The sequence below is a fragment of the Hyperoodon ampullatus genome, assembly GCF_949752795.1.
Source record: "Hyperoodon ampullatus genome assembly, chromosome: 4".
In the NCBI taxonomy this organism is placed as follows: domain Eukaryota; kingdom Metazoa; phylum Chordata; class Mammalia; order Artiodactyla; family Ziphiidae; genus Hyperoodon; species Hyperoodon ampullatus.
In genome coordinates, this window is record NC_136917.1 from 43,730,190 (window position 1) to 43,756,549 (window position 26,360).

Consider the following 26,360-nt stretch of genomic DNA (forward strand, 5'->3'; position numbering starts at 1 on the left):
GCATAGCAGAGATTTAAACTCAGGCTGATGATAGGGCCGACATCCTTAACTAATAAGCCATTCTGCCTTACCAAAATAACATGACAGTCTGCCGTGACAGCTAGGATTGTATTTCTTCATCGTTGACTCCCCAGCACCTGGCTCAGTGTTAGACAATTAAGTATTTGTCGGTTTTGTTTTTTGAACCTAGAGCTAGGACTACAGAAAGCTATCACTGAGATCATGTATCATTAAGTGCCACTATTTCCAGACACTGAGCCTGGAAATGAACTAACAACTCAAGAATTAAGTTGAGCTATCCAGAAGCATATGAATAGTAATTAAACATAAGGGACATGGCCCTTCCCTCAAAGAGCTTACAGACCAATGGGCAAACGAAAATGAACAAGGACTGGCAACAAAACATGATGTTGTGATTGAGTGAGTACAGGGTGCTGTGGAGGACTGCAATAGGCGGGCTTCATATGGGCCAGTGATAAGGGTCCATGGAGAATGACATGTGGTCATCTGTGATTGTTTGGCCTGAAATGGAAACATATGGTTCCTAAGGACCAAAAATCAGTGTGCTACAGACCTTATAAATGTATTCACCAGCATACTGCAGCGATTAGGAGGACTGGGGAGAGGATGAGGGTAGGCTCATCACTCCAATGGACTTGTACCTCTTTATCAAGACACTCAACAGTGATGTGCCATGGTGGATGTTCAAATGATGTTTAACAAATTCATCCATTTGAATGGGTGAATTAATTATGACTTTTTTTAATAGCCCAAAGATTACATTAGATGCAACCAATAAAATATTTTTTTAAAAAAGACATTTGTAAACAACTTAAAGCAGAAGGAAGTGCAAGATGGGAAGAGAGGTGCCCCAGTGCTGCTCCTGACTTTTTTAAGACTAGAGACAAAGAATCTCTGATCAAGGGAAGAAAGGTATTTCTCTAAGAAAGATAGGAGAACCATGCTTTTATGAGTTCTGACTCACATCACCTCCTGAGAGGGGAACATCTTGCCAGCTATCAAGAAGAGGAGGGGAACTCAAACATGGAAGTCACCGAGAGAGTCAGCCTGGCGGGGAAGAAGCCAATGACATATTTTATTCAATTAAACCAGCTCTAGGTTGGTACAAGTCTTTATGGACTTTAGCTAATGTAGCACAGGCCAACAGACAAGGAGCTACTGATGCTCAGGACTTAGCCCGCTGTGCCCCTGCTTCCTACAACCAGCTGACACCAAGCCCAGAGGCACCTCCCACTCTCTCAGAATTTATAGCGTGTAATTCTGTGCACACCTCAAGGCCAGAGGATTCCAGATGTGTCTTACCTACCTGGGCATCCCAAGAGCCCTACACAGGAGGAGCACAGGAGGGGCACCATAAATGCCTGTCCTCTCCAGGTATGTACGCTCTGTGCCAGATTTGGGCTCTCTTGACATGGAAGCTCCCACTATAGCACCTGGGCAGGAAGGAGCTGTGTGTCATGCCTCTCAGCTTAAAGAAGAGGTTTGGTTACCTTGCCCTGACAGAAAGTCAGTGGGAAGCCATGTGATTTGTGGAGCCCGGCCTTCTCAAGCAGAGATGGATGGCCAAGGCCAGGCCAGGGTCTGGGGTAAGTAAGGTGGCACTGGGCCAGTGAGCTCTTCTGGGAGGGTGATGCACAGGGAGAACAGCAATTTTTAATGCAGCTGTAAGCCCTTTCTGAAGGGGATTTACTTCCAAAGCTTTGATCTTGGGTCCCTGTAGCTGAGGTATCTTTCCATAGTGAAAACTCAAAGTTGGCTTCTGACAGGAGGTAGGATAGGATTTTGACAGTTTTCTTTTTTCTTCCAATTCTTGAGGTTTAAGCTAGATACATCTAATTCTCGAGGTGTGCTCATGCAACACTGACTGAAGCAGCAAAAGTGTGCTGAGATTTGTAAAGCCCAACTGGTTTTTGCTATTTCTAAATCGAGCTGCGGTTTCCAAAATAGTTTTTTTACTGCTTTGAAATGGTCTATCTACTGTGTGGATGTGTGCTTCCAGGTTCCAGAAGTTCATGTAAATTAAATACCAAAACACCATGTAGGCCAGAGGTTAACACCTGTTTCTGTAATGAAATTTTATTGGACCTCAGCCACGCTCCTTCCCATACGTGTTATCTATGGCTGCTTTTACGCAACAGCAGCACAACTCAGTAGTGTGAAAAAGACAGTGTGATCCACTAAATATGAATTATTCACTACCTGGGCCTGACAGAAGCATGTTACCAACCCCTGATCTGGGCTTTCAACGTATTTTGCATTCTTTCCAGGTGTACAACAAAGGAAATTTCCTTGGCACACAACTGTAGTAACTTGAACAGAACTTCTCTGCCTATGATAATGTGGAAAGTATCATCAAAGGTGTAACAGTGATAATTTTGTAGCTACTTGGCCAATGTATTTTGCATTTTAATTTTCCCCTCACTGTCTACTGCAGCCTCTGAGCTTTCTGCCCCAAGGCAGGAGAAATTATTGCCAGTCTTCACCAAGACAATAGGCTTGGAAACCATCTATGGACAGAAAGGGGATCTTCTAAATTCTTTAGCTCCTCTTTAATACAACCAGAGTCAGGCTGCTGCTTCTACAGACTAAGAGACATCCATACCCTACTCGCAATGGTCAGTTATACCCCAAAATAAAGAAACCACATTTTTTTCCTACACTAGTAGGACTTTATACCCTGGCTAAAAGGAACAAACACTGAAACCACCTGGTCACTTTTCAGGCCCTAACTTCCAGTTAGTGCTGCCACCCTATGCTGTCACTGAATCAGTTTCTGTAAGTCCAGGCTAAATGTTGATCTTCTGGTCTCTGTTCAGTGACCCCACTGCCAGGAGTCACGTGCGAATGCAGTACACAAAGGGTAACAGGGAAGAGGTGTTTAAAAAAAAAAATCAAAATTTATCAACACAAGAAAATGGAAAAACCTACTCACCATTCAATAAACTCGTGGTGAGTTCTTAGCTTCATTAGTTCATTTATTCATTCAATGGATATCTAATAAGCACATAAAACATGTCAGGCACTTGTGATACAGAAGTTAACAGAACAGGCAACAACTCTACCTCCTAGGGCTTATGTTCTAATAGGAGGACAAAGAAACAAGTAAATGAGCAAAAATAGCAAATCGTAATCACTGCTATGAAGGAAACCACCAGGGTGAAATTATAGAGGGTATCAGGGAACCCACTTAGAATTCTCATTGCCTAGCACAGTACCTGGTACTTAGAATGTGTACCTTTTTTTAATGGTTGAATGCAAAACTGGATATTTAAAATGCTTTATTTCTTGTCACATCTATGTGGCCAGCTCAAGGCAACTCTGATGTGCAGAACGGGACTAAAAGGAACAGGAGACAGACCTAAGGCATTCCTTGCCTCCAAGGAAATTATGATGGACAAAACAAACTATCTTTCCAAAGAACTTGCAATGAAAATGCATGTACTTTATGAAGCTCTGTTTCAACAAACTAACCTGGAAATCAGAACTGATCTCAGTGGTTAAGAGAACAAGACCTCAAGTCAAGACATCATGGGCTCAAGATCAGATTCTGACACTCACTCACCATAACTTTGAGCAAGTTCTTAACTTGTCCAAGCCTCAGTGCCTCACCTTTAAACTGGGTCTAAAAACATTACCTACCTCTGAGTGTTATTAGGAGGATTCAGTAAATTAACATTATGAACTCTGCTTAGCAACCGAGCCCTGGTGTGCCTTCAATAAACACTATAGTCCCTGCCTTCAATAAACACTATAGTCCCTTCGCCTCTGTGTGCCCATTTCCCTGTGTAATAAAGAAGATAAGGACACCTACCTCACAGGGGTGTTGAGAGGATTAAATGAATTAATCCACATAAAGCACCTACAACAGTAAGTGCTCAGTGAGTGTTAGCTAGTATTACTATTAATCTGATTTACTTGCTGATGACAGTGCAAATAAACCCATCCCATTTTAAAATCGGAAATAATGAATGTGAGTCCTGGATGTCTGAGAAAATTCTGCAAAGGAATCTCATTAGCTGAGTCAGACCCACCTAGACCACTGATTGCCTTGAAGTAATTTATTCATCACTTATGTTTGTTAGGGGTGGTGGCAGAAGGGTGTGAATCTAGTATTACTCCAAGTATCTCAAGGTTTGTAGGCCTATGTGCATAATCACCTCCTCTGAGATTTCTAATTTATTCCAATTACTTTCCTCTCCAGATCACATTCTTCTTTGTATTACTACACTGTTTCCTCAGTTCCTACTTTGGGAGGAGGACTGAGATTAGAGCAATAATATGGGTCTTTCATCTCTTCATGCTGAAAGTCTATTTCTGCACTAGACTGTAAGTCCCACGCAGGCAGGGGCCATGCCTATTTGGATCTCACTGTGTCCCCAGTGCTGATGAGGTGCATTTGGAGTTAGGGCTGTGTGTATATCATAGGTGCATAATTACAAGGATACAGAGAAGCAGAAGAAATAGGTGGTGTGGCTAAGGGTCTTTGCCCAGCATGAGTCCCCACCTTCTGATAAGGGAGTGTACACTGGACCTAGGCACAACCAATCATGGTACAGGGATGGGCATATGACTGCAGCTGAACCAATCAGTCATTTCTCCAATTTTTCTGGCTAGACTGGTTGGAGAGTTTCTTTTCTTCTCTGGCTACAAGCTCTGAGAACGAAAGCCTGGAACTATCTGAGGTCACATTTGCCCCCACATGGGAAAAACCTTACCTGGAACAGAAGCAAGATGACAACACACAGAAGATGCTAAGAGGAGAAATGAGAGGTTTAGACAGTACTCAAGTTCCCATATCTTGCCACCAAGGCCACCTCTACACCTGTTATTTCCACAATTTATTTATGTCAAAGAAACGTAGCTGGAGAGTAGTTAAATCAGTAAAAACCAATTTTATTCAGGACTATTTCAATAGGGGAAAAGAAAGATCAGTATAGAGCCAGGATCATTTCCGAAAACATGGACAAGTGGGAATGCACAGCCAAGGAACAGGGTGGGGGGGTCACTGGATGGAAAATTACTAAGAGAAAACATATGGGGGATCTAACTAAATTGACCTAACAGGATCTTTTCTGAAAACAGGCCAGGGTAATCAAACATCACCTGGGGGATGATGGAGGCTGAGGAACCCAATTAACTTAATTAACCCAATGAAGGGTGATCAGATATGGAGGATGGGGGCCTCTTGCTAAACTGACTTAGCAGGGTTCCTGCTAAAACTGGATTTTTACAAGGAACTGCACAGATGGGCCTAGGAGAAGACACAGGGAGCCTAACTAAAGTTTGGTCAAGTAGAGAATCTTCGTCATTTACACAGACCAAGGCATTCCCCTTTTGCTTAAGCTAGTTCAAGTTCCTTATATTCAAAGTCTAAAATGCTCAAAGAAGGGGTTGTCCAGACCATAAAAATGACAATATAACTATCACTTGTTGAGGGCTTCCTCTGTGTCACACACTGTATTAAATATGTTTTTCTGCATCATTGCATTAAATACAATGCTATGAGGTAAATACTAATATTATCCCCATTTTCACACAGGGGAAACAGCCACAGTTAACAAGAAATTTGCCCAAGTTCAGAAGGTGGCTCATCTGAGATTCAAACCCTGTCAATCTGACATCAGGGCCCACCACAGACATACACCAATGCCAGTCTGTCTTCAAGTATGGTTCCTAGACTACCTGCATTAGGATTACTCAGAGTGCTTATTTAAAGTGCAGATTACCAGAGTTCACCCTCACTTACTGAATCAGAAATTTAGTGTGGGGATTAAACTACAGTTTAATAAAGTGGAGGAGGATATTTCAGGAGAAACCAGAACATACAATTTTCTTGGGAATACACCCTCACCATTATGTTCACTATTCACCAAAACAGACGCACCCAGTCAGTGCTAATATTATTTCAATCCTTCACAGTAAAAGGAGAGACAGTATGAAGAATAAAGAGAGGGAAGGACAACAGGACAAATGGACAAGACTCAGGACACCATTCGCCCAGTCTTCCCTCTGCTCCATACCCAGTTGGAGCCACTAACTTCATAAAAGCACATCAATGGTAAACAAGTTTTGCAAAATTGGCTCACAGAATATTATAAGTAACTCTCCCCCTTGTCCACCTTCAGCATGTGGCTTAGAACTCCAAGGAGATAAGTTATCCCTACGTTAAGTTCTTTATTTTAACAATTTCAGACACATCCTGTGAAAGCACTTTGAGCTCTAAGAAGAACCTAGATAATAACAAGAAGTTATTAAGTGTAGGCTCCATTTCACCTTTTCTCTGCATTGCTTTGCTTTCTCTCATTCTGGAGAGACTTTTTCATTTTATTCTCACATTTGAGTTTGTTTGGATTTTTCCCCAAAAAGAATTGCCTTCTTGCAGCTCCTTCACTGACTTGTGTTTTATTTATTATACTTCACCCCCCATTAAGTTTCTCCTTGGAAAGGTTTCATCTGTATGTTGCAGATTCACCTCTCTCCTGACCCGCCACTAGGAGATGATGGGCAGCTGTCTTCATTATTTGTCAGTTACACTCCACCAGCAAGAACCACATTTCCACAGAAAGGGAGAGGCGGAATAATAACCATGAACGCTGAAGTTCAGAACCTGGCTCTTATGAGGAAGAAGAGATCATGCCCAGCTTTACAATTCTATCCTAAATCTACTCAGTTTCGTTGTTGTTTTTGTTAACAGGTCCAGAATCCATTTTCTGCAATATCTGTGGTTCCTAAAGCCAACAGAGAGGGGACAGAAATCTCTGAACTCAAGAAATCCTAAGACTTAACTGGGCACATGGTAGACCAAGCCCATTAGAAAAACAATTTCACAAAATGTTTTAAGTCCCAATATTATAATATCTCTCCCGATTTCCTCTAAATCTCATTACTTCCACCTCCACGAACTGTCACCACAGCAACCCATCCAGGGACGGGGAAGACATCATCTCACATGGAATATGTTGGGGGTCTTACTCATCATTTGTTATTTCATAATTTACATCACCACCAAATAAGCCTCAGCCAGACCTGTGATTTATACCAACACCAAACAGGTACCTAAACACATATTTTAAACCCTAAATAACCATATTTAATATATCTTATCAGATATGCTACCCCAAGCCAGACTGCAGCCCAGACATCTTAAGACAGTAGGAAACAAGAGAAAAGCCATTTTGCAAATATATGGCCATTCAAGGTGATTCTGCCTTGAGGAAATAATGTCAAATACAAAGTAGAGAATGTTGGGTAGGAGGAATCGGAAAACTGTCTTGCTTCTGTTTCCTTCCAGTTCTGTTTGAATATTAAGTCTGAAATTTTGACTTATTACTCTGCAACTCATTTTCCTAACTTGGACTCCTAATGCAACAAGTGGAGCAATGAACAATGTTTTGTTGTTACTGTTTTCACTAGAAATAATAAATGAGTGAGAATCACCTCCCTCAACCAACCAGTACCATTTGGCTGTTTTGCTAAAATGGGTGGTTAAATTACAATAATTTTTTATAAGAAAGGGATTTTTCACATTGATATTATGTAATAGGAAAACTCTGCCTATCCCTGGAATAGGCATGTATCCTGTTGACAATTAATGACCCACAGCTTACTAACCCTCCTGGACCCAGGTGAGGACAGTTCTCAGCATCCATGACACAAAACTGAGTAACAGCCTATCTCAATAGAGAATTTACAGTCCACTTTTGATACAGAGATTGACATCCAAACTTTTTACCTTAGACAAAACTCTTTCTCAGGCTCGATCTAGCTCTCTTGTTTTCTATTTGGGGAACCTAAGATTTCTTTCCAGAGGGATGTTTGGACTGTTTAAATGGCCCTTGGGTCTGTTCTGTGACAGACCCCACCTACTCCTTTGATTCTGTTACACTGTTCAATAGATAAGCATAACTTCTCATGGGTTGAGACATCCATCTATCCATTTACAAAGATGTTCTTCCATCCATCCAACAAATACTTCAATACTTCTCAACCTTTTTAACATCATAGCACACCTAGTCAATTATTTTTTCATACTGCAGTAAAGAGATGAAGCTGCTAGAGGTGGGAAGAGACTGGCCCTGGAAACCTGACAATTTCTATCCCTGCCTGGACTCCCCCAAGGGCTGAGCAATCAGTAACTCAGCACACCTGTAACCCATCAGGACACACGTATGTGCCAAGACATTGGGGGGAGGGAGGAGAAGCTCTGAGCTACTGCATTTGAACCAAGAACCAGGCTAAACCATAAGGACATAAAATTAACAAGCATGGTTCTGGCCCTCATGGAACTTACAGCCAAGTAAAGACAAACCATGAACTAATTACTTCAAGAGTAACAGGTGTTACAAAAGGGAAATCGTGGGGGTGGCTTGAGCACATAACAGGAGACCCACCTAATCTGGGAAGCCTATTAGAGCTCAGTGAACCCTAGAAATGACCCAGAACAACTGGGTCATGACTGAGCACTGTGAGAAGGTGAGAGGTGTATTTGGAGAGGTGACCCTCCACAAAGGACAGCTGTGCTAATCTCTTCACCCTCTCTTTTTGAAATTGTCATGATATCTGACTCCTTACTCCAAGATCATTAGCCACTGGATCACTGTTGCAATATAAGATACTTCCCAAGCATAAGGTAATTTTCCAAATACTTTACTTTTTACTTCACATTTACATATCATTTACATGTTATCTATTACAAGAAAACATCACCACCCTCATTCAAAAGCTGCAGAATACTGAAAAGTGGACTAATGATGCTTAACGTGCAGTACTTAATGGATGCAATCCAGTATGCTAAGCATATTTACATGAACCTTTTGAATCCTCACAAAACTCTGTAAAATAGGTACTGTGTGTTTCCCTATTTACAGACAGGGAAACCAAGATTCAGGCAGAAAATAACTTAGCAAAGGTTGCAAGTGGCAGAGCTCAACTTGAACGCAGGCAAAAGGAAGCCAGAGCCCCTGCAAATACCATCAGGATGTACTGCCCCCATTACAGTGAGACCAGAAAAACCCACGACTACACGGAAGCGTTGATAGCCAACATGAGCATTGATTCTCCAGCAAAGGCACTCACTCACTGAATAGTCATGACTGCAAACACTTGGTTTTCTGGATCTAAAACTACAGCTCCATGTTGATAATACTGGAAGGTTTTTAACATGACACACTTGTATTCAGAAAGGTAAACAGATGCTTGATTTCTACAGGCAGAAAGTACAAGAAATTGATACAGAAATGGAAGCAGCAATGTACAAAGCCAAGTAAAACACTGGAATCACAGACTCACCATTTGGAAGTGACCTCTTGGGAACAAGAAGATAGCTGTTTTGACTCTTCTGCAGCGTTAACTCTGGCAGCTGAGAGTCAAGCTTTCAGAGTGGGATTATTCATGGCTGTTCTCAAACTTGAGTGCGATCAAGTTTGAATCACACTTGAAGAATCAGCTCTGAGAATCACCTGGAGGGCTTGTTAAAACACAAATTGCTGGGTCCCACCCCCTAGAGCTTGTGATTCGTAGGTCTGAAAATCTGCACTTCTAACGAGCTCCTGGGTGATGATAATAATGCTGCTCCAGGGCCACACTTCCAGATCTAGACCAAGCTCCTCCTCCTTTAAAGATGGAGAAACTGAGGCCTAGCAATATGAAGTGACTTGCCCAGCATCACACTGCCAGTTCCTGACATAGCCAGAAGTCAGGCATATGGTCACTATTATTTCTCCTCTCCCTCTTATCCCCATTTAATTTTTTCCATACATTGTTTTTCCTTTATAACAACTGAAAGCTTGTCCATCACGAGAATAAATGTGTGGAGTTAGGGAGTGATTACACTGAAAAACAGAGTAGGCCCATGCTTCTACAATAAACTATCCTGAAATCATACTTAAATGCTCCTTAGCGTTTTCACTCTTACATTTAACCAGCACTCATGCATTCTACTTTGCCTAAGTTCAATACCAAGGAAGTTAATGGAAATCCTTATGTTTGGAGTCAGGCATCCTAGTTTTCCGTGCAAACCCTAAGACTCATGTTGCTTCTCCGTGTGATTCTCACAGGCTGCGTGTCAGAGAAAGCAAGAGCCCATGTTCAGCTTTAGCTTTTCCTCGGACTTTCAGTCCTCTCTTCTGGCCTCAGGTTATTTTTTTAACTCCAAAATAAGGAGCATAACCTCTAAGGTCCCCTTTACAGCTCCAACTTTCTAAAGTGCTGAGTAGAAGTGGAAGCAATGTGCCTGAAACCAAAGGAAGCCTGAATGACAACAAATTTTGTTTAAATAGCACTCTCATTACACACAACCACTGGGAAAGAAGCACACAGTTCCAGGAGAATAATGTCACGGTGATGGTGGTGAACAGAAGGCAGGAAGAGAGGTAGGGAGCCACTTGGGGCTGGGTCTGAAAAGATGAGGGCAAATGAATCAGCACATTCACAGCAATTCATTCTGTTTACCCCACTTCCCCTTCCCTCCAATGTATAAATAGATCCATGACACAAGTGAGGACATTTTAATACCCCTTTCATTTATAATGATTTCTCATTTATACTTGGGCAAAAAAGACCAGAGAGGCAAAGGATGCTTGAGCATTTTTACAACAAGAAAAGACACTGTGAAGGGACGGAGGTTACTGCTCATTAAAGGAAAATCCTCTCCCTGTGTCGCAGCAAAACATATGCCAACCAGGAATATTATGAAGCCAAATTTGTCCCCATTTAGGTAAAAGGATGAAACTGTCAAAGACAACAGCACTATCATTTTGGAATTAAGTCCTGTCAAGGAAGAAAGGAAACTACCTTAGGTGCAGAATCTGAGAGTCAAGGTCAGAAGCAAGCGGGTCCTTATTTTATTCATTTTTCCACAGGTACAAAAAGATTACATCTAGCAGATGGAGGCTTTTAGGACAAAATAAGCTCCTGTGGCTTCATTTACTTGTAACAACCAGAAATATATGGCTACAGATGGCCATCTGTTTCTTAATTTTAAGGTAGAGGGCAAAGAAAGTTTTTCAACTTTAGTTTTGGGATTTTACTAAATAATTATTATTTTTAAGCACAGACGTCATTAATAGCTCCCATACTGCACTGTCATCTAAGGCCTCACGTATTGTAGGAGGGGTTTGGTCAAAATGATTAAACCAGGTGTCAACATATATAACTCAATAGCCCTTTAAAAAAAACAAAAGGGCTTGCCTGGTGGCGCAGTGGTTGAGAGTCCGCCTGCCGATGCAGGGGACACGGGTTCGTGCCCTGGTCCAGGAGGATCCCACATGCCGCGGAGCGACTGGGCCTGTGAGCCATGGCCACTGAGCCTGCGCGTCCGGAGCCTGTGATCCGCAACAGGAGAGGCCACAACAGTGAGAGGCCTGCGTACCGCAAAAAAAAAAATCCGTGCCACGAACTTTAGGGGTACTGACCAAAATTCAAAGGAATGTGATTTAGCTAGTTAGATGCTGTCTGGGGTTTTCCAAATGCCAATTTTAGAAGTCAGGCTACACAACCATCTTGGAAAATCCTCCTGAAGGCTGACAGCAGGGGATCCCAAGATAGACTCCCAGCTTTCTCTTCCCCCCAGCAGAGAATGGCGAGAAGGACACAATATCCCAACACCCTTTGCAGTCATCCATCTCTTTTTACTGTTGTCACTGCAAGGGAATGGATTGAGGACATGGGCGATAACTAAAACAGCGTTGGTTCATTTCTCTGATGGAGGTCTGCAAATCAGTAAACTAACGTGACGAAACTAAATTATCTAGAGAGCAGCATTCTTCCTCCTGAAGCAAATTAACAGATGCAAAACACAAAATTTCCTACTTCACAGTGGTATAGCTCCTCCCAAGTTGCTGTAAGACGGACACATCCTAAAATACGCTCATCTCTTTAGACCCATATTAGGATGAAGCATTTAAATGAACTGTGTCCTGGAAACTAAAGATCTAAACTTATTACTGACTCAGAGGAAAGACATGATAGGCTTTTGTAACTAAAGTAGTACCACCTGTCCTACAGCAGAACTAATGGAAGGCTTACTACTTCACCCTGTGGACCCATGCCACTGCACGCCCGCTCTGCTTTCTTCTTATGTTGGGACAAAGATCTGTCCTCCTGTAACTTCAGAAAAGCAAGCCTGACTTGCTCTAAAGTAACCTTGGAGCTCCATGAATCAGTATTTTTCACAGGCCTATCCTTTGCACCAATATTTATAACACGAGTATGTCTACACTAAACTTGTGGTGGCCTTTAACACCACTTCATGCAAAGCAATGGTGACCCATTACTTCTTAAAAACAAATCGGTCTGTCTGGGGGGCAGAATCTTGTTGATTCTTAGCATTTATGGGTGTTCTGAGAACTAATATTTTGAGATTCTGCAACTGTGAAGTTCTCTACAGTAGCAACTAGCTACAGGTGGCTGTTTTCATTTAAATTCATTGAGGTTAAATAAGATTTTAAATTCAGTTCCTTATTTGCTATTATATTGCTATATTTCAGGTCCTCAATGGCTGTGGCTAGTGGCTACTATACTAGACAGAATAGCACAGAACATTTCTATCATTTCAAAAGTTCTGTTAGACACAGCTGCTTTAGAAGCTTAATTTGGAAGGAATCTTTCAGGACTCTCTAGTGCTACTTGCCATTTAGGACTTCCTGTATAAAATCCCTAACAGTCTGAAAATAAAATTTGAAAAAGTATAAGCTAAGATGTTTAACGCCTTTCTGAGAGCAGTTTGTCAAAGTGGTTAAGACCCCAGCTTTGAGGGTTTGAGCTTCATTCAAAATCTAGCTCTTCTACCTGCTGGTTGTGTAACATTAGCTTGTCACCTCTTCTCTAAGCCTTGGTTTCTTCACAGCCTCTCCCCACTTCCTTCTTCCATAGTAACAGAACCCAATATATTTCAGTAGTTAGAAGGGTGGATGGACCCCACTCCAGATCTTGGAAATGCAGTTCTGTAATGGGATGTTAGGGGAACTCTGCTGGGGAGGATATCCCTGCCCAATAAAAAGACAACACCTTGTGAAGAGCAGAACTTTGACACTTCCATCCCCTTGCCTGCTATGTGGACATAATGCCTAAAGCTAGTTTATGTGAGAAAAATAAACCCCTATGTTTAAGCTTCCATTAAGTATTGTTTACTGTTACCTACATCCAAAAGAGCTCCAAACTGATATTTCATCTTCTATCAGTTAGTATTAAGTTTAGCTGTTTTAATTCCACTCCTGGGTGTACAGCCAAAGAAAACACTAATCCAAAAAAATACATGCACCCAATGTTCATAGCAGAATTATTTACAATAGCCAAGATATTGAAGGAATCTAAATGTCTATCAACAGATGAATGGATAAACAAGTGGTATATATATATATATATATATATATATATATATATAATGAAATATTATCCATAAAAAAATGAAATTCTGTAATTTGCAACAACATGGATGGACCTGGAGGGTATTACACTTAGTGAAATAAGTCAGACAGAGAAAGACAAAAACTGTATGTTATCACTTATATGTGGAATCTAAAAAATAAAACGAATGAATGTAACAAAACAGAAACAGACTCACAGTTACAGAGAACAAATTAGTGGTTACCAGTGGAGAGAGTGGGAAGTGGAGAGGGACAAGATAGGGGTAGGGGATTAACAGGTACAAACTACAATGTATAAAATAGATAAGCTACAAGGATACATTGTATAGCACAGAGAATATATCTAACATTTTGTAAAAACTTTAAATGGAGTTCAATCTTTAAAAATATTGAATCACTGTGTTGTACACCTGTAACTAATATACCATTGTAAATCAACTATACTTTAATTAAAAAAAAGTTTGGCTGTTTTAACCAATGACCTCAAATAATGAAAGTTATAAAGGTAGAAGTTTATTTCTACCTCAGGTAAAAGAGATCTGAAGTAGACAGTCAAAAGAAGGTACAGGGGCTTCCCTGGTGGCACAGTGGTTGACAGTCCACCTGCCAATGCAGGGGACACAGGTTCATGCCCCAGTCCGGGAACATCCCACATGCCACGGAATGGCTAGGCCCATGAGCCATGGCCACTGAGCCTGCGCATCCGGAGCCTGTGCTCCGCAATGGGAGAGGCCACAACAGTGAGAGGCCCGCGTACCGCAAAAAATAAAAAAATAAAAAAAAAAAGAAGGTACAGCTCCATGGTCATCAGGGCCTCTGCCTCTACTCTCTTTCTGCTCCATCATTCCAGCATTTGGCTTCCATCCTCAAACTTATCTCATGTTCCTAGGTGGCTACTGGAGTGCGAGCCATCACAAAGGCATTCCAGGGAGCAGGAAGGATCAGCATTCCAGGGAAGGACAAATGGGCACTTGTTCCATATGAATTAGCTCCATTTAAGTAGCCAGTCTTCGAAGTTCCTCACAATTCTCTCACAGCTCATCTATCGGAACAGCCACGTGGCATAACTGGTTGCAAAGCAACCTGGGAATGTAGTCTTTCAGCTAGGAGTCATTGACACCCTAGTAAAAATCAGAGTTCTGCTATTTAGGAATAATAAGAGAATGATGTTGGAGTGACAACCGTTGTAAGAAAAAATCAGCTAATACAAGTAAAGTGTTTGGCACAGTGCATGATATATAGTAAGCCCTGAAAAAAAGTTGAGAGTAGGCTAGGAAGGGAGTAAAATATCTTGTTATCTTCACTTTTGAGTTGTTATATAACCAGTTAGTCTTTGTTCCATGAATACTGTGTTCCCCAAACTTTAGTCATTTGTGATTTTCCCACATTCATATACCATCTGTGCTATTATTTAATATTTTCTCTAAATCCATTTGACTTTTTTTTGAAGTATAGTTGGTGTATGATATTATATAAGCTTCAGGTGGACAACATAGTGAAATTACCTGACTTTTAAACTTAAATTTAAGTAAACCATTTCCATAAATAGGAAACCAATATTGTCCTCATAAAAATTATAACTGTTATAAAAATGTTCATTTGGGATATTCCCTAAAACCATCTCATGTGCCATATTTTAGAAAACATTTCTCTATTGAATGCTCTGGAATAAATGACTTTTGTGATTGATTGCCTCAAGTTTGCTATGGTCATTAATCAATCTCTGCTGCTACTTATTTGCTTCATCTAACACTGTAAGGAAGAGATTATTCCTTAAATATCTTTAGTAATTAGCAAAACTGGCATTTTCTTTAGGTTCAACCAATCTTTAATAAGAATTGATAGCAAGAGGAATATGGTTATGGGACTTAACAGAAGGCTGATGCATTCAGCAGATTTTTTTTTTATCACTTTTTCTTTTTTTTTTTTTAATTAGTTTCTGCTTTATAACAAAGTGAATCAGTCATACATATATATCTGTTCCCACAACCCTTCCCTCATGCATCTCCCTCCCTGCCACCCTCCCCATCCCACCCCTCCAGGCGGTCACAAAGCACCGAGCTGATCTCCCTGTGTTCCAGCAGATTTTTATTTTCTTTTTTTTAAGATCTAGACAGAATTCTATTGAGTAATTATTAAACACACCGTCAACTTCAAGTACATTCCATATCTTCTCTTTTCTGTCTCTAATTGATCTGTATTTAACTTTCCCAGAAAACTCCTTGACATGACATTCACGCATTGTTCCACATGCCCTATGTTCTCGTCAGAGCAGGCCTGGTATTTTCAAGGCCCCATGCCATTCCTTATCTGCTACTGGCATCCTGATTCCCTCATATGTAAACTGGTAATTTTGCCTCTCGCCCCATTTAACCACTGTCTGTCACCAGGATAAAATAAGACCATATTGTGAAAGTTCTTGGAAAGGTGTGAAATGGTATACAACATAAGATGATATTGTCATCTAAGTCAACTGCCTTCATGATGAAGTGGTTCTGAGTGCAGGCTCCATACCTAGCGTACCTGGCTCACCACCTTTCATGTGCTGTGTGACCTTGGGAAGTTACTGTACCTCTCTGTGTATCAATTTCTTCCTTTGTAACATGAGGATAGCACTTAATACCACACGGGTATTGTGAAGATCCAATGGATTAATACACATAAAGCACCTAGAACAGTGCCTGGCACACAATGAGCTCTCAGAACCTGTTAGCTATTAGTGTTATTGTTACTGTCTCCAAAAGTGGGCTCTGGAGTCAAGCAAAATTTGGTTTCAAATCCTAGCCCCAGGATTCTGTAGTGATACGTAAATAGGTCACGAATCCATATGCCAAGGAAGTGGTACTTCTTTATCCATCTCCCTGACAGACCAGCTCTTTCCTCCCAGCCCTCGCGCCCTAGGGAGCGGGAAGCAAGCAAAGAAACAACAGAACCTTGGGAGAGTCTACCTCAGCAAACCTAGACTGACACAATACTTTAAAATTCCTAAGGTAAGGCTCACTTGCTTTAAATATCAATGTTCTGTCATACATTTCCACTCCTTCCCTGCTCCTCTCCAAGATGTTGGCAGGGAATATGGGAGGTGGCTGGGTGTAAATCTCAAGTGGAGAAGTAAGTGTCTGCTTCAGTTTTACAACCTAGGCACCTTCCTGGGCTCAGTCTAGTCCCTGCCCTGGGACAAGAGTACCCTTGGTTTCAAGTTGGCTTTTGAGTAGAGTCAGCCGGTTGGGCACCTCATAGTTGCTCTGTCCCTTGAGTGTTCTGCTACTGCTGAAATCAGTGCCTGATACACCCCACAGGAAGGTCTCTCTTCTGATGATGGCCTAGAGAGGTTCTCTAGTTGACTTGATTCTCACCCCAGCTCTTGCTAAAGCTGCTGTGTCATGTCTTTCATCAAAGCCTGGAAGTAGGCAGTCTACGCACAATGTCTGCAGCGCAGAGCTGATGTTCCCTCAAACCATCAGGGTCCACCCTGAGGAGCATGCAGGCATGCCGGGAGTCCCTCCACACCACAACGACACTGAAGCCACCTTAGAAAAGCCAAACATTCACCTTCTCTCCGCTAACCATGCTGGGCTACCAAGTTTCCTTTTATGCAGCTGTTAACCAGTTTGGAGTGGGGAAGACTGGAGGGGAGCTCTGCCCAGAGCCCCAGATATGCCTCAAGTCCAAAGCCCATGAACTTGTCACTCCTCAACTAACCCTACCACCCCTGCTCGCTCCAGCCCAAAGTCCACATGGGGAGATGAGGGCCCACATGCTCAGCCCTGTTGCCCTTGCACTTCTCCCCACTCAAGCCCTGGCCAGAGAGCAGGTTCCTACCTTTCTCATCAAACTTGGCCATATCCTCCTGGGGTGGGATGCCAAAGAGCCTTGCCAAGGTGGAAGAGGTATCTTCTTCAACTATGGAAGAAACGAAGATCTAAATCTTCCAAGTTTTCCTATTGATATGCTAAGAATAATAAAAAATAAATAAATGTACTACCCTCTTCCATTTTCCTCCCCTTACACTCCTTCTTCTAAAACCTGGCTTTTAATCTTACTACCTTGTCCCTAAATCTTACACTGAATGTCAGAAGCTGACTAGCTTGTTAGCTCTGCATTTCTGCTATAATGTTCCTGATACCTCCCCCTCCCACCATACCAAGTTCTTCCAATACTACTGACTATATGCCCTACGCTGTACATTATATCGCCATGACTTATTTATAACTGAAAGTTTGTACCTCTTAATTCCCTTCACGTATGTTGCTCACACCTGACCCCCTCCCCTCAGGCGACCACCAGTTTATTCTCTGTATCTATGAGTTTGTTTCTGTTTTGTTTAGTTTGTTCATATGTCTTCTTTTTTGCATTTCACATTTAAGTGAAATTATATGGTGTTTGTCTTTCTCTGTCTGACTTATTTCACTAGACCTTCTAGGTCTACCCATGTTGTTGCAAACAGCAAGATTTCATTCTTTTTATGGCTGATTAATATCCCATTGTACATATATACCACATCTTTATCCATTCATCTATCGATGGAAACTTAGGTTGTTTCCATATCTTGGCTACTGTAAATAATGCCAAAATGAACACTGGAGTACATGCATCTTTTTGAATTAGTGTTTCATTTTCTTCAGGTAAATACACAGAAGTGAAACTGCTGAATCGTATGGTAGTTCTAGTTTTCGTTTTTTGAGGAATCTCCGTACTGTTTTCCATAGTGGCTGCACCAATTTACATTCCCACCAACAGTGCACAAGGGTTCCCTTTTCTCCACATCCTCACCAATGCCTAGTATTTACTGTCTTTTTGATGACAGCCATTCTGGCAGGTGTGGGGTGATATCTCATTGTAGTTTTGATTTGCATTTCCCTGAAGATTAGTGATGCTGAGCATATTTTCATGTGCCTGTATATATCTCTCTATATATATATATCTCTATATCTTCCTATAGGAAGATATCTATATATCTTCTATATCTTCCTTAGGAAAATATCTATTCAATTCCTCTGCCCATTTTTTTTTTTTTTTTTTTTTTTTGCAGTATGCGGGCCTCTCACTGTTGTGGCCTCTCCCGTTGTGGAGCACAGCCTCCAGACGCGCAGGCTCAGCGGCCATGGCTCATGGGCTCAGCTGCTCCGCGGCATGTGGGATCTTCCCAGACCGGGGCACGAACCCGTGTCCCCTGCATCGGCAGGCGGACTCTCAACCACTGTGCCACCAGGGAAGCCCTCCTCTGCCCATTTTTTAATTTTTTTTTTTTACTGTGGTATAGTTAATTTACAGTGTTGTGTTAGTTTCCGGCATACAGCAAAGTGATTCAGATAGATGATAAGATAGATAGATAGATAGATAGATAAAGATATTCTGTTTCGGGCTTCCCTGGTGGCGCAGTGGTTGAGAGTCTGCCTGCCGATGCAGGGGACACGGGTTCGTGCCCCGGTCTGGGAAGATCCCACATGCCGCGGAGCAACTGGGCCCGTGAGCCAAAATTACTGAGCCTGCGCGTCTGGAGCCTGTGCTCCGCAACAGGAGAGGCCACAATAGTGAGAGGCCCGCGCACCGCGATGAAGAGTGGCCCCCGCTCTCCACAACTAGAGAAAGCCCTCGCACAGAAACGAAGACCCAACACAGCCAAAAATAAATAAATAGATAAAGCAAACTGTCAACAAGTAAAAATAAACACTATAAAAAAAAAGATATTCTGTTTCATATTCTTTTCCATTATAGTTTATTACATCTGTCCACTTTTTATCAGATTGGTTTTTTTGCCATTGACTTGTATGAGTTCTTTATATATTTTGGATATTAAGCCCTTATTGGATATATCATTTGCAAATATCTTCTCCCATTCAGTAGGTTGCCTTTTCATTTTGTTGATGGCTCCCTTCACTGTGCAAAAGCTTTTGAGTTTGACATAGTCCCATTTATTTATTTTTGCTTTTGTTTCCCTTGCCTGAGGAGACAGATCCAAAACAATATTGCTAAGACCAATGTCAAAGAGCATACTGCGGGGCTTCCCTGGTGGTGCAGTGGTTGAGAGTCCGCCTGCCGATGCAGGGGATAGGGGTTCGTGCCCCGGTCCGGGAAAATCCCACATGCCGTGGAGTGGCTGGGCCCGTGAGCCATGGCCGCTAAGCCTGCACGTCCGGAGCCTGTGCCCCGCAACGGGAGAGGCCACAACAGTGAGAGGCCCGCCTACCGCAAAAAAAAAAAAAAAAAGAGCATACTGCTTAAGTTTTCTTCCAGGAATTTTATGGTTTCAGGTATTAAGGTTCATAATTTTTTGAGCCTCAGTTTCATTATCTGGAGAAAAAGAAATTACAATGGTTCTAAATCACAGAGTAATTGGAATGATTAAAATTTTGTGTATATACAAAGACTTGTAAGCAAATAGTCACAGCAGCATTATTCATAATAATCCACAACTGAAAACAATCCAAATGCCCTTCAGTTGGGGGAAAGGACAAACAAAATGTTGCATATCCTCACAGTAGAATATTATTTGGCAATAAAAATGGCTAAATTACTGATACATGGTACAACGCTGATGAATCGTGAAAACATGCTAAGTGAAAGAAGCCAGATTCAGAAAACCACATATTGTTTGAATCCATTGATATGCAATGTCCAGAAAAAGGGAAATCCATAGAGACAGAGAGTAAGGCAGTCTAGGGCTGCAAGCGGTAGTGAAATTGACTATTAATGGGCATAAGAAAACATCTTGGGATAATGGAAATGTTCTAAAGCTGGTTTGTGATGATGGCTGCACAACTCTATAAATTTACTGAAATCACTGGATTGTACGTTTGTGATGAGTAAACATTATGATATGTAATTACACCTGAATAAAGTTATTTTAAAGTGTTTTTGGGTGTGTGAGTGTTTTTACATGCACAGAGAGAAATGTATGTGCTTTCACACACACACACACACACACACACACACACAGTGCCTAGCACAGAGTAAGCACTTAAAAGATGCTGATCACATCTGTCATCATTACTGAAATGTTTAATTATTGTTATTAAATCTCTCATTTTCACATCCTTTATGTAGTTATTGCTCTAAAATATTTGAGAGGCTATTTATGTTTAGAGGATTATCTGCTTGGTTAAAATGCCTATTATCAAATTCTTAGTATCTTCAAAAATTCTAGGAGCCTCAAAGAAGTTTAACAAATGTCCTCATTATTTTAATGTACTTTATAATAATAGATGAATAGATATTGGTAGACTATTATTAGAATTCTCAAGCACTCTATTGCCTGTTGTGAAAGTCGATTTTCCAAATCACAATACTTGAGACTAAAAATAAATAAACAAAAAATTAAAGCACTTGGCACACCTGCTTCAATCAGGTGCTGTTGCCTTTTTATAAGATGTTAATATTTTTACCCTTCCCTTTAGCTCTTAATAAAAGATGCTTTTTCCTTAATGTTTAAAAGCATCACTACATCACCTACTTAGAGTTTACAGCCATTTTATTCCTATTCATAAGATAATGTCTGTTTTAGCAGAAATGTGAGGCACATGTGCACCTCTCATTAACCAAGTACCCAGGCACACCCTCACACTCTTTCCTGAAGGAAGCTTTTTTATTTCACGTTAGGTATGATTGACCTTCGATCTACATTTGCCAGGGTCCAAGGCCTTGTTATACTTCCTCTTCATTCAGCCAGTGTCCAAAACTCATTCCTTTTGTCTCCCCAGACTGGTCTTTTCCCTCTACCCAGCCAGGTTCCTAACTCCCCAGTCCCCTGAGCCACACACGTTCCCTCCTGCTCACCTCCCACCACTGAGATCTGACTCCTGCCCTCGACCCTACCACGAGTGCCTTCACTCCTCCTGGGGTAACAAAGCGCTTGGTGGCCTGCTTCAGCCCCCTCTCTCTGTCCTTCCAGCTCCATCCCTTTACCTAACACTCCAGACAATTCATCCCCTGTCATCTGGCATGCATTTATTTCAGAATAAGCAGCATTTTTTTCCCTCCAACATTAATTAGGTTACAAGATTCTCAAAGACAGCAACCAGGGCTTCTAGTACTTTCAGAGTTCACTGGCTCTAGTCTGAAGAATTCATCTCCCACTGCACACTCACTCACGGGTGCATGCTTACTAAGGAAACGGCATGCTGAACTGCCCACACCATTTAATCAATCTCTCTCTCCCTTATACACGCACACACACATACACACACACACACACACTCGCTCTTGCTCTCTCTCTCAGGTGAATTCTCCTAGCTCAGTGTTTCTCAAAACCTCCTCCCCAGCAACAGCATCACCGAGAAACTTGTTAAAAATGCAAACTCTTATGCCCGACCCCAGATCGACTGAATCTGAAAAGGCACCGCCCAGCAATTCATGGTTTAAGCAGCCCTCCAGGTGATCCTGCATGCACTTAAATTGGAGAACCACTTTCCGAAACGTCTATTCCATTCAACACCACTGTAATTGAGATCAGCGTAGCTACACCCCTCAAAATCCTCACTCTATTACCCATACTTCCAAATTGTCAGCTGCCCCGTTAAAAAGACCTCCGTCACCCTGCAGACACTTTGCCTTTACAGTAGCCAGACAACCACAAAATAAGAGAGAAAGCAAATCAACTGGTTAACTTCCCAAAGTGTTTCCAGAGCTGAGCTGACATTATTAATGATCATCATCAGAGATGCTGATGCTGAAACAGTACCTTATTAATGATCATCATCAGAGATGCTGATGCTGAAACAGTACCTTTGGTGAAAACCATCTTAGCCTGTGCTCCTTTGGAAACAGAGGTGGGAAAGGGTCAGCATCTGCCAGATGGAGAAGGACTGGTCTAACAAGAAAGATAATTTGCTGCAAAGCTTTGAGCAGGACTTAGAAAGTATAAAGCAGTGATTTTCAAACTTTTTATTTAAAAAAAAAAGTGGAGAAGATCTCTTTCAAACAGCAGACACGATGGATATACTAGCGGAATATAATATTTTTAATTAAAAAAATCTTTTTAGGGTATTGCTCTTATTTGAATATTTGGAGCCTCTAAGAAGACACCCCCTCCCCTTTCTGTGGTCTGCAAATATATATATACTTTAAAATTCTTCTAAAAAGAAAACCAGTGGAAGTAAATACATTTGTCTGAACAAGGCAAATTTTTACAGATATTTGGAGGGAGGGATATTGGGATGCAGGTAAATGAAAGCTATAAACACTTATTGAGCACCTCTTGCATGTAAGCTCTCTGCTAAGAGCGGATCAACACCTCCACAGCCAGCCACCACTGTTTCTCACCAGAACTATTGCAAGAGCTTCCTAACGGCTTTCCCTGTTTCCATTCCTGCCCTGCACACAACAGCCAGAGATACTGATGAAACATACATCAACACACCTCATTCCCCTGTTCAATGCCCCACCCAAACCACTGCCATCACACTCAGAATAAAGTCCACAGTCCCAGCCTTGACCTACTCCACCCTTGGTGATCTGTCCCCTTCCCTCCTACCTCTAACCTCCTGTCCTACGACTGCACCCTTTCCTCACTCCACTCAGCTCCTCTTGCCTTGCTGTTGTCATTTAAACACACCAAGCACATTCCTACCTCGGGGCTTTGCACCAGCTGTTCTCTCTGCCACGAACACTCTTCCAGATCACCACATGGCTGCTTTCCCCATTTCCTTCAGTCTCTGTTCATATGTCACCATGGCAGAGAAGCCTCCTACAGAAAACAGCACATGTGCACACAGCCCTCCCTTCACTCTCTCTCCCTTTATTCTCCCTTGTTTTTCTTCATGCCTGATGTATCATAATCTTATTTTTTAGCCTTATCCTCCTTCAACAATATTAGCTCTATACGAGCAGAGATTTTGTTTTGCTCACTGCTATATCATCAGGACCTAGAATAGTGTCTAGCACATAGGCGGTGCTCAGTAAATATTTGCTGGATGAAATAGTTGTTAAGGGGATGAGAGAATGTAAGGTGCTAAGGATATAGAAAGACAAGCTACAGATCCCTGCCCTCAGTGAGCTTGCAACTGGGTTCATATGTATGTCCTTCCTCCACTTAAAGAAATTAAAATTGCAGATGTCAATTATGCAAGGTATCTGCTTCTCATATTCACAGTCAGAAAAAGCATAAACATGTTAGTGCTTGAATTATTTCTGTAAACCGTCTGTTAAGTCAAATTCATCTAGTAGGACCCATGAGGACAACTACTTTAAAATTCAGTGTCTCCTTAAAAACGAATCTGTCACTGTTCGCCAGAAGTAGCCACATTATTTCTCTGTCTGATGGTGGAGCCAGGTGTCTAGAAGTTACTTAATAACTGATAGGTGACTTTTCTCATATGTTAGTCCCAAGAAGATGGGAGTGATGCACATTTAAGTGCTTCTAACTGCAAGAAGGTCAACAAGGTCAACAAGATTTATGGTTTACCTAATGGGTAAAATACTTCACTTTATAAGTGATTCCCCAGAGAGCTAGAGAATACCCAATAATCTTCTGCAAAGGCAAGCAAAGTAATTGTTACTATTAGAAATGCAGTTTGCTCATTAAGTCAGAGTAGCATGTCATGAAAGTGACATCAGCAATATTCTTCCTCTCTCATGGTTTGTTTCAATGAAGGTAACATTATGAAGACATTCCCTCTCACTTTAACCAGTTGTGGGATAAAATGATTTTTAAAACACCCTCCAGATAAACCTCACTCTTTGCATTTTTTGTTTCCTTGGTTGGTGTCCTTTTATACATCGGACTCACATGATAACTTAGCTTTTAGCACAAACCAGGACTTGTTGGTGAAATATTGATATTAACCAAATACTGCTTAGCAACGCCCCTGCAGAACCTAGATCAGGCCATAGTTTTCAAAGGTCACCTATGAAAATATACCCAAGGATTTTAAGTCAGATCAAGTGAATGTCTAATAGGAGGATTTCTTAGGCAAACAAAGATTTTAAATACCACAAAGTTTCAAATCTAAGCCTTCATGAATTGGCTCTTTGTGAATTGTGGGTTGGTGTCCCGTCTCTGCACACACCCAGAGTAAGAGCTGACCTCTCTGAATGGGTTCCCATATTTCTGGGAGGAGGGCATCCACGGGAAAAATCCTGCCATGCCAAGCCAGGCAAGTGGGGCTTTTCCAATGAGAATCAGCCCTCTAGTCCTCCAAAACACTCCTGCTGTGGAGACTGGTCAAAGTATCCTCTGGACCAAGAACAACAACCACCCTGCCACTAGCCTGGCATCAAAGATTAATCCAACAAGAACATTCCATCATGACTAATGTTCATGGCTCAGAAAGAGTCAGATGTCTGAAGAGCTGTTAGGTGAGATGTCTGCTTTCTACAGATGGCTCTTAGAGAGAGCTCTACTGTGCTTCCGGTCCTGGTGGCTGTAACTCTAAAGAGGAGTCTCTGCTAAAAGCCTGGATGTTAAAGCCCTGTCCAAGCTAGATGGGAAATCAGAAACTCCAGCAAGTACGGACGGATCTAAGTTTTCCTCAGCCTTTGGATCCTAGTCTATGGTCATTCTGGCTGCATGACTCTGCTCTGAGTGGTTCTGTTGTGTGGCCCCCTAAGCTAATAGTAGGTAGCAGACCCAAGGACACATCTGGAGTGACCAAGCATGTCCACTGGCAACCTCTTCAAAAAAGGGGGGCTGTGGGAGTTCCCTGGTGGCCTAGTGGTTAGGATACTGGGCTTTCACTACCATGGCCCAGGTTCAATCCCTGGTTGGGGAACATCCCACAAGCCGCACGACATGGCCAAAAGAAAGGGGGGGCGGTGTCTGAAGTTTTATTAGCCAGAACTTCCAAAGATAGGGACTACTGATATTGAAATAGAGGAATGGAGAGGGAAGGGAGGGAGATGTCTGTGGGTAAGAAAGAATGAAAGGTTTTTGTTGACATGTCAATTAAAAGATTCAAGCAGCTTAGGAATGTAAGATCTCTCATATTCTCTTGAGTGTAAAGGAAAGAAAACAAACAAGGTGCAAAGGGACCCTAAGAAGGGTCTATGAAGGGTCATCTTTCTATGAAGAAAGCTAGAGGTTACAGATTCCTGGGAAGACTATGTTAGGTGCCTGGGGAACCTCTTCTCTCAGTAATAGTCTGATGCTCAAGTTGATTTTTATTCTTAATGATTTATTGCTAATATTTCTGAATATATGAAGTGTATATTTTTATAGTATTTGGGACCAACAGACCTTATAAATAACAGCAAATAACATTAGGGAAAAGACTTTTAAAACATTAGAGAAAACATTAGGGAAGACTTTATAGTACCCAAAGAGTTTTTATGGAAAAAATATACCCAGGAGGAGTTGGCCCCAGCAAACTGCTATTATAGGAGTACCAGGCCCTCAACCCGCGGCAGTTCCCCAATGGACTATTACAGCAGCATGAAATCAATCCAATTGAGATTGGCCTTTGTTTTATGGATTTACCCTATATAAAATGTTTAATACATTCATTCTGAGCCATTTGCCTTATCAGCCTAGGATCCTCAGTGTAAGTGAAGGGAGTACTCAGCCACAGTTAGCATGTGGGTTCTAGACTAAGACAAATCTTAGTGTAGCCCTCAGCTCTACCTCTCATGAGCTGAGGGGTCCCAGACAAGTTCATGTACCTCCAAACCTTGGTTTCCTCACAGAGTCTGATTATATCTTTTAGAGTCACTGTAAGAATGAATGAGATAATGAGAGTAAAGCATATGGCACAATGCCTCAAGGGGATGCAACCTAAGATGCCATTGAAAGAGAGGGGGCTATAGGAAGTGCTTGATGGAGCTGAACCATGGACAAGAAGTCAAGTGAGGAACACCATCCCCAAATGGAAAGAAGAATTTGGAATCATTTACAGACAGATTGACTAAAAATATTCACCTGACAGGTAAACTCTGAATCTATGTCTTAACCATCTTTTGCAGATGGATTACCAACATTTAGCCAGGAGAAGGGCTAAACTGAATTGAATATGTGAAGTAGGCCAGACTTCAGACTTGTATCTA